At 35.4% G+C, this 10,101-nt stretch overlaps 2 long non-coding RNA genes across 2 annotated transcripts; one reads left to right on the top strand and one right to left on the bottom strand.

Annotated features, from left to right (window-relative positions):
* Positions 1-397: 397 nt before the first annotated feature.
* LOC134253217 (uncharacterized) lies at positions 398-1,189 on the bottom strand. Its single transcript, XR_009989088.1, has 3 exons — positions 1,015-1,189; positions 728-828; positions 398-616 (listed from the first exon to the last, which is right to left on the bottom strand). It is a non-coding gene; the product is annotated as an uncharacterized LOC134253217 (long non-coding RNA).
* A 1,076-nt stretch (positions 1,190-2,265) lies between these two features.
* LOC134253212 (uncharacterized) lies at positions 2,266-3,007 on the top strand. Its single transcript, XR_009989085.1, has 3 exons — positions 2,266-2,428; positions 2,692-2,759; positions 2,954-3,007. It is a non-coding gene; the product is annotated as an uncharacterized LOC134253212 (long non-coding RNA).
* Positions 3,008-10,101: the final 7,094 nt, after the last annotated feature.

Below are 10,101 nucleotides of genomic sequence, written 5' to 3'. Positions count from 1 at the left end.
TGTATCTATGGAACGCTGTAGCTGTCTTTTGATTGTGTGTGTATCTAAAGCACTATTTAAAAATTCACCAATAACACGAACAGCTAAAAATTTTCGGGACGCCATGTCATTTTCTCGGGACTTCTTTTTGAATAGGTTGGTACCCGTTGTATGTGAAATGTGAATAGGTTCTGTGTAACTTACAACATAAAAAGAATGTAAAATGGGTTACATAAAAACTTGTATTGTCTGTATAATAAAATTTATATTATGAAATCATATGTTATACTCGTATGGCCATTTTTTTTTATTAGTTGTTTTACGGATTTTTTTGGGGAAAATGTCCATTGGGTGGCTACAAAAAAAAAAAAAAAAAAAGAAGAAGTGTTCAATGTTCAAAACTTTTAATATTCAGCATATCAAAGCAGTTGGGGAAATCAACCTCAGAACATTGCACAGAAATGTCTTTTTCTTGGCATTCCTCACTAAAAGAGAACGATTCTTCGAGCAGAGAGACATATTATGTGAACAATGCTAAACTTTTCTGTGTATGTCTATGACTGGATACGGGTGTCCTCTCACTGCTACGTCCACATTGCCACAGAAAAACACACTTCAGCAAATTTTACACAACCCCCTGTAAAATAATAAAAGTTTAATCAAATTTAGATAATACCTTTTCTTAAACAGTATTAAACAGCATAAAACTAAAATTCAGTGCACAATCAATGAACACAAATAAACTTACTAGAATGATAAGTCATCCCCATAGGGTTTCACATTCCTATGACTCTCATACAAACATTTTTTGTCTTAGAACATCCTGATGAGTCAGTTCCTTTTCCAAATCTAAAATTTAAAACTTTAAGAAACATTTCTTTCACATCATTTGATAGATTCATACCTGTACAATGACAAAAAAGTCTTGTTTCTCTGACGCTTTAACAATTGACAACACGTCTTGCAGATTTTTAAAATACAGTCAAACATGTGCTTTTAAAAATGTCATAAATAATATATGAACTGTTAACTAACCATTAGATATAACTGTTTAAAACTTCGCCAAACCCTCAAAGAAAAGTTATGGGTGTCGGATGGAGTGCAAGTGACGACATCAGATTTGTTGGTTTTGGCTGTAATTTCCTCAACCACCACACTCCATTCGCTGATCAGATAACATCATATATAGAATAATTACCAGCCTGATCAGCTCATAAAAACCGTCATACATTTATACATTTAATATTGTTCTTAAAACATTTATATTCTGTTTTAAAAAACCTAAATTGTTTCACATGGCCGTCATACTTATTTCATCTCTGACTATAAAACGCTTGCAGAGTTTTTATTAAAAGGGTCAATAGTAGAAGCGTTTACATGATTCTGATCACAACTAAGTAAAATTCAAACAATGTACGGTCATTTCCGGATTTTTTTTTATATGTTTGAAGTAAAGTTCGATCGGCGATTATAAAAAAAGGATTGAATGGAATTTTTATTTTTTTTCCAAAACTTACAAAAATGGGGTCGGCGGATCCGTAAAACAACTAATAAAAAAAATTTGGCCTATCATATTTTCAAAACAATCAAGAAGTGTGTGAAGAATAAAAAAGTAACAAACAGATTGAACAGGTTATAACTACTGGATATTTAGTAAATGTATGCTTAAAACATGTAAATAAGAATTTCACATATTAACATACACTGTACATTCAAATTTTTGTACCTATCTTCAGTTTGCAAGGATTTGTACCTTTCTTCAAATCAATTGCACCAACATTTAATTTAATTGAACCTATCTTTAATTCAATTGAGCCTATCTTTAATTCAGTTTTACCTATCTTTCATTCAAATGTACCTATCTTTAATTCAAATGTACCTATCTTTAATTCAGTTGTACCCATCTTTAATTCAATCTGAAGATAGGTACAGATATTTGAATATACATGTATGTTAATTTGGTGTTCTATATATTCAAGGTCCATTTAGGTTTAACCCCTGCCATGACGTACTATTTCGTCTGACGTGAAAAACGAGAACGAAAAACGAGTATATAATGTAAGAGGTAGAAATATTATGTTTAAAATTTTGTTAATTGTTTATATAAAAAAATAAAGTGTTGGACTTTTCGGGATTTGAACCGCCGGCCTTTTGCTCCGCGCTTGGGAATGTTACCACTGGACCAGCTTGGTTTGTTTACATTGTAACATATTACATAATATTGGAAATTGTATGAGATTTAGAATTTTGGTATTTACTGAAATGGTTTATTTTTATTATTTTGTTATTATTTTAAGTTCTTGGTAAAAGTATTGTCATATTTTGGAAAAAGTTATGCTTGGAAATAATTGTGAATATTTTTGGTGATGTCACGTGGGACACTCTGTTGCATGCTGGTCATTTCTTGTGCTTTCCTAGCCATTGTTGGCGGAAAATTATGAGAGTGAATGTAAGTAGAATTTTGTGAAAATTTGTCATTCATAATTGCAACTAGCATTGTGTATGTAACAAATAAGTATGCAAATATTATAAGTATGCATGAAAAAGTATTTTAAACTCTATTTAAAGATATTTTTAATTTGTAAATAGTCTCTCTATTGAAGTCAGTGTTCATTGTTTACATGAGAGATTGAATACTCATGAGGTTAAAATATTGCAAGTTTTTCTTGAACATATAAACATCTATATTTGTGTATTTTTATCCTTGACTAGATGCATTAATGAACCAGATGATGTAATCGCCACATATGCTGTAAACGCCACATATGCTCCTTACTTAGGTAATGTGTTAGTTTATTATGTAAGAAGGCTGTGTGTATGAATTTTTATGATATTATTTATTATGGGATGAATGATATAAAGAGTAATGAATTGAGATAAAATCATTATGAAGTTATTTCAAAGGTTTGTAAACATAAGATTTTTATACTGAGAGTAATGTACAGAAATTTTTATTATTATTATATTATTGTAGGAACATTGTCAACTGATTTACTTTCTTCATAAATGGAAAAAAGGACATTGAACACAATCACCGTGTTACATTTGGCGTCGCCGGTAGGATCCATTTGGTTAGGATATCCATCGGGGTTCCCCGCGTAGGATCCATTTTGGTTAGGATTTTCCTGCAGAAGGATTCCAGGACCCAGAAAGAAAGTGTACAAGTTGACAGTGTGCATTGTGTTTGTTGCAGTATTCTATGACCAGTTCTATATTCAGTCTATTCACAACAATGGAACAGGAAATCAAAGACTTACAGGAACAAATCAAGAAGTTAGAAGCTAAAGGCTCCACATCTCCTGTCGTTTACTTGAAATCCGAAAGAAAATTTCCTAAGTTTGGAGGTCGACCAGTTAAGGATGGAGACCCAGATGTTTATGATTGGATCTCGGACATGAGAGAACATATACAGTCCGCACAGTCCAAAGACAACTTCGTAGATTTCATCATGGACCATTTAACTGGATCCGCAAAATCAGAAGTGAAGCTTCGTCCTCACACAGAGAGAAAAACAGGAAAGCAAATTCTCGACATCTTGGAGGCTGTGTTTGAAATCAAAGAGACTACTACCCAACTTCTCCAGAAATTTTATCAACGAGACCAAAAGCAGGATGAAACGTTAGAAAAATATTCTCTCGTACTAACTGAGATGGCACAGAAAATCAACAAGAAAGACAAGAAAGAGCAAGTGACTGATGTTAAACTTACTGAGCGATTTATTGATGGAATCAGAGATCAGAACACCCGACAAGAACTGAGAAAAGTTGTGTTAGACTCTGGCAACGTACCATTTTTTGAATTCAGACTTAAAATGTTACGATGGATAGAAGACAATCCTGATGTGAATCTCAGTGTGAAGAAAACATCATGTGTACCTACTCCAAATACCGAAGTGAGTGAATTAATGACTCTCGTAAAGAAACAACAAGAGATGTTGGATAGACAACAACAACAGATAGACAGATTAACCAGGATGTCAGACAGAAAGTTTTATAGACAATCAAGTTTTCAACAAGAAGAACGAGGGAGATCAAGGCAAAGATTTGGACAAAGGTTTGACAGAGGACAAAATGGGAGACGAGGAAATTCGACCGTTGGTAGAGGAAGGCAGTGTTATAACTGTGGCGGCATAGGACATGTGTCTTCGAATTGTCCATCTGAAAAAGGATCAAGCACTATATTTCGTCCCACATCTGTAAACCCAAACTGGAAACCTTCTCAGTGAGGAGTCGAACTGCGAGGGAAGATAACCACGACTCAATAGAAACGTTACATCAGAAAATCAATCGTGCATCTGCAAAGTGTCCGGAAACTTGTATAGAACTAAATGGAGTGAAAGTTAAATGTTTATTAGACACTGGTGCACATTTAGTGATACTTCTAAAATTTTAAAACTATCTGCAGCCAACAAGCTGAATATTCCGTATCTTGGGTATGTTGAAGTTACTTTGAAAATACAGGACACTGTGTACACAAATGTAGGAATGATTGTGGAAAGTGTGACTAGCAGTAGTGACCCAGTACAAGTTGTTCTAGGATGTAATGTTCTCCAATGTGTTAGGAAACATTCACGCGAGACACCCTCGACAACAAAAGAAACTGTTTGGAACGATGTAATGTCTATTTTGGACTTAGACGAGGAAACCAAACAGATTGGATTTGTGAAACTGTCAGCACAACAACCAGTGAAAATTCCAGCAAATTCGATGAAAGTGGTACTTGGTTCAACGAGAAGAAGCAAGTCATCTGTTCCACATACCGCAGTAGTTCAAGCAATATCAAGTGAAAATGGTTCTCTACCTAAGAATATATTATTGGTGGACACATTCATTGAAATGAAAGATGAGACAGTACCAGTGAAATTGGTGAACATTGGACATGAAGATGTGTGGTTGACACCAAAGACTACATTAGGTGTAGTGCACAGTGCAGAGTTACTTCATTCATCAGAAGATGAGTACAAAGTCAAAGTTATACCAGATACTGAACTTGTGATAAGACGCATTGTGAAACAGAGTGGACACGATCAGAATATTAAGAGTGAAAATCAGACTGCAGACTCATCATTCCCAGTAAAATTGGATGTGACTGATGTAGAATTTTCAGGGGAGCAGCAAAGAAAATGGCAAAGTTTACTACAGAAACACAAAGATGTATTCGCGATTGGTGATGATGACCTTGGTTATTCAACAACAATCACTCACACCATCAACCTAACAGATGATGTACCAGTAAAAATTCCACATCGTCGTATTCCACCAAATCAGATAGAAGAGGTTAGACAACATATCCAGAAATTACTCAATCAAGGCATTATTAGGAAAAGTCACAGTCCATATGCAGCTCCCATAGTGATCGTGAGAAAGAAGGATGGAAGTTTACGCTTATGTGTCGACTATCGTGCTTTGAATTCTAAAACTATAAAAGATGCTTACCCCCTACCTCGGATCGAGGAGACCCTGGATTTGCTAAACAGAGCCAAATATTTTCGCACAATTGATCTTGCTCAGGGGTACCATCAAATTGCTGTCGACGAAAAGGACATACATAAAACAGCACTCCGCGTTGGATCTGGCGGGCTATACGAATTTCTACGCATGCCGTTCGGACTATGTAATAGTCCAGCAACTTTCCAACGCCTGATGGAAGTTTGTTTACATGAAGAAAATTTTGAAATTCTGGTGTTATATCTGGATGACATTTTAGTGTTTTCCAAGAACAAGATGATCACATGGACAAATTAGACGTCATCTTTTCAAAACTTAAATTACATGGATTGAAGGTAAAGCCGTCCAAATGTCATTTCTTCAGGAAGAAAGTGTGTTATTTAGGACATATTGTGTCAGAACTAGGTGTGTTTACCGACCCTGCAAAGACAGAAGTAATATCTTTATGGCCCAAACCAACTACAGAGCGCCAACTACGTTCATTTCTCAGAATAGCAGGATATTACCGTCGTTTCGTCAAGGGATTCGCAGAGATTGCTGCGCTGTTACACATTCTATTGTCCAAACCAAAGAAAGCTAAAACAAACATGAAAACAGAACAGTTTATGACATTATGGAATGACGATTGTGACCGAGCTCTCCAGGATTTAAAATCTAAACTGACGTCCGCTCCAGTACTTGGATACCCAGATTTTTCAAAAGAATTTGTATTAGAAGTGGATGCAAGTCTACATGGTTTAGGTGTCGTTTTATCGCAAGAACGCGACAAGAAGAATGTTGTCATTGCATATGCATCACGAACATTAAGACCCACAGAGAAAAATATGGACAATTATAGCTCGATGAAACTTGAACTGTTAGCGTTAAAGTGGTCTGTAACTGATAAGTTCCGGGATTATTTGCTAGGATCTAAATTCATCGTATATACAGATAATAATCCTTTAAGCTATTTGCAGACAGCTAAACTTGGAGCAACAGAAATGAGGTGGGCCAGGCAGCTAGCACAATTCGATTTTTCCATCCGATACAGATCTGGAAAAGTAAATAAGAATGCTGATGCGCTTAGTAGAAGACCTTGTTTGGTGGAGGAAGATTCTGAAACCATTATTCAGTCAGTGACCAAAAGTACAGTAATTTGTGAACTGTTTGACGATAATGTGCATTCTGTAAAAGCATGTTCAGTAAACATTGAAGCACTTGAAGCATCTACAGTGTTACCAGGATTTATTCCTGCAGATATGGCACCCTTACAAGAGCATGACCCTGTTTTAAGCCGTGTTTTATATTGGTTAAAGAGGCCAGATCAATTAACCAGAAGTGTTATACGTAAGGAGAAGAAGGATGTGAGAAAACTACTAAACCAAAAGAACAAATTATGCATGGAGAATTCAGTGTTATTCAAGAGATGTATTGACGAGACTGGTGAAATCAAACAAATTCTGCTACCGGAAATTTTGAAAGACAAAGTGTTAGAAAGTATACACGATCACGCAGGACATCAGGGCGTGGAAAGGACATTGGCATTACTATGCAAAAGGTGTTTCTGGATACGCATGGCTCAGGATGTGCAAAAGTGGTGTAAGAACTGTGAACGTTGCATGATTGCAAAAGCGCCCATGCCAAGTGTAAAGCCACCGATGGGAAATCTCATTGCATCTCGTCCCATGGAGATACTGGCAATTGACTATACTCTACTCGAGAAGTCAACTGATGGCCGGGAAAACGTGTTGGTGATGACGGATATATTCTCAAAATTCACCCAGGCAATACCAACGAGGGATCAGAAAGCTGTGACAGTAGCTAAAACGATTGTGAAGGAATGGTTCGTACGATATGGGATACCGCGCAGAATACATAGCGACCAGGGACGTAACTTTGAAAGTCAAGTCGTACAAGAGCTTTGCAAGATTTACGGTGTGGAGAAATCAAGAACTACCCCCTATCATGCCGAAGGTAATGGACAGTGCGAACGATTTAACCGCACCATGCATGATCGACTACGCACTCTTACTCCTGAACAGAAAAAAAGATGGACGGAATATCTGCCAGAGTTAGTGTATGTTTATAACTCTACTGTGCATTCTTCAACAGGATTTTCTCCTTACTTCTTATTTTTTGGCCGTGAACCTACATTGCCCATAGATTTCATCCTTGGAACTCATTCGGAATCAGAGTCCAACATAGACGATTGGATCAATAAACATAAGAAAAGACTCAGCGAAGCTTTACATTCAGCAGCTACAAATACAGAGAAAAATGCTCAACGTAGAAGAGAGATTCAGAACAGGAATACTAAGGAGCTACCAATCAAAATTGGCACAAGAGTATTATTGCGAAATCGTGTGTTAGGGAGAAACAAAATACAGGACATGTGGTCATCCATACCCTACAAGGTGGTTGCAAGGCCAGGAGAAAATGTATATATACGATCCAACTTGCAGACGGGAATGGACCAACGAGAAACGTAACAAGGACAGAGATTTTGGAAACAGGTGATGAAGTAGACGACAAGTCAGATAGCGATGTTGATGATGTGATTGTTGACCAGCCTATGGATATCACAGCACAACTAGAAACCCCTCCGATAGGAGAAATGTTTCAATCTGACACTTTAAGAGGTTCGAGTGAAGAAGATGGTCAAGATGATATGGAACAGACTGTACCTAGAAGTTCAACGCGTTCAACAGCAGGGAAGCACTCCAATCCATTTCACTTACCGAAAAGTGCCCTTGTTTCGCGTAAGGAAGTTCGTGTTTCTTCAGTGGATGATAAAAACTTCAGTGAACTCAGTGATGCCATTGCTAATTTAGGTGCATCTTTAGGAAAGTCTTTGAGTGTAACACTAAGCCAATCATGGGCAAATGTACATGGACAGAAATAGTTGTTTTAAATATTTGATATTGAAAACTTGAATTTATTAATGGAAATTGTACAGAGAGAATTTTACATGTAATTTTTTTTGAGAGCTTGACATGTGAATCACTGTTTGATAGATGTATTTTTTTTTTTACATTGCTGGGGACAGCAATGTCAAAGGGGGGAGATATGTAAGAGGTAGAAATATTATGTTTAAAATTTTATTAATTGTTTATATAAAAAAATAAAGTGTTGGATTTTTCGGGATTTGAACCGGCGGCCTTTTGCTCCGCGCTTGGGAATGTTACCACTGGACCAGCTTGGTTTGTTTACATTGTACCATATTACATAATATTGGAAATTGTATGAGATTTAGAATTTTGGTATTTACTGAAATGGTTTATTTTTATTATTTTGTTATTATTTTAAGTTCTTGGTAAAAGTATTGTCATATTTTGGAAAAAGTTATGCTTGGAAATAATTGTGAATATTTTTGGTGATGTCACGTGGGACACTCTGTTGCATGCTGGTAATTTCTTGTGCTTTCCTAGCATTGTTGGCGGAAAATTATGAGAGTGAATGTAAGTAGAATTTTGTGAAAATTTGTCATTCATAATTGCAACTAGCATTGTGTATGTAACAAATAAGTATGCAAATATTATAAGTATGCATGAAAAAGTATTTTAAACTCTATTTAAAGATATTTTTAATTTGTAAATAGTCTAGCTCTCTATTGAAGTCAGTGTTCATTGTTTACATGAGAGATTGAATACTCATGAGGTTAAAATATTGCAAGTTTTTCTTGAACATATAAACATCTATATTTGTGTATTTTTATCCTTGACTAGATGCATTAATGAACCAGATGATGTAATCGCCACATATGCTGTAAACGCCACATATGCCCCTTACTTAGGTAATGTGTTAGTTTATTATGTAAGAAGGCTGTGTGTATGAATTTTTATGATATTATTTATTATGGGATGAATGATATAAAGAGTAATGAATTGAGATAAAATCATTATGAAGTTATTTCAAAGGTTTGTAAACATAAGATTTTTATACTGAGAGTAATGTACAGAAATTTTTATTATTATTATATTATTGTAGGAACATTGTCAACTGATTTACTTTCTTCATAAATGGAATAAAGGACATTGAACACAATCACCGTGTTACAATAATATATATAGAGGATATTCAATGTTTTGTAGTTGAATATGGAATTTATTTCACGAGTGGGACAGGATTTTTGATATTTTCACGAGTGCGAAGCACGAGTGAAAATATCAAAAAATCCTGTCTCACGAGTGAAATAAATTCCATATTCAACTACAAAACATTGAATTTTCTGTTTATTACATTTTTTAAAAACAATTCTTTGATTTTTCCTTTGCCACTGTCTTTTTGTAATTACATTCATAGGTTCGTGACGTCATAGCCCTAATGTAGATTTTCCAAAGGGTTTGGAAAAATTTTGGAATTCCATGGAATTCCAATCATTTCTATACCAAACTCGAAAAGAGTGTCTGGAAGTTTTTGGAATTTGGAAAAAAAATTGGACTTAAATATTTTTTTGTTTGGAAAGTAGTGGAATTCTTTGGAAAAAATGATAAAATGAAAAACTTAGCCATTTTCTGCGCTGGAAAACTGTGGAAAATTACTTAGAATTTTTTTTAAACTGACGACTAATAGTACAATAACATCGGGATCGAAGTCGGGCTCGATGAACGAGTAATTTAAACAACACGCCGAAATTCAAAAATATCGAATGCCATGTTGATGTTGCACGGAAGGGAAGTTGGAAAGAGAGTCTAGA

The sequence above is a fragment of the Saccostrea cucullata genome, unplaced genomic scaffold, assembly GCF_032062105.1.
Source record: "Saccostrea cucullata isolate Sc308-1 unplaced genomic scaffold, CSIRO_AGI_Scuc_v1 ctg319, whole genome shotgun sequence".
In the NCBI taxonomy this organism is placed as follows: domain Eukaryota; kingdom Metazoa; phylum Mollusca; class Bivalvia; order Ostreida; family Ostreidae; genus Saccostrea; species Saccostrea cuccullata.
Note: the sequence above shows the minus strand (reverse complement) of the source record. Positions and strands in the feature narration are given on the sequence as shown.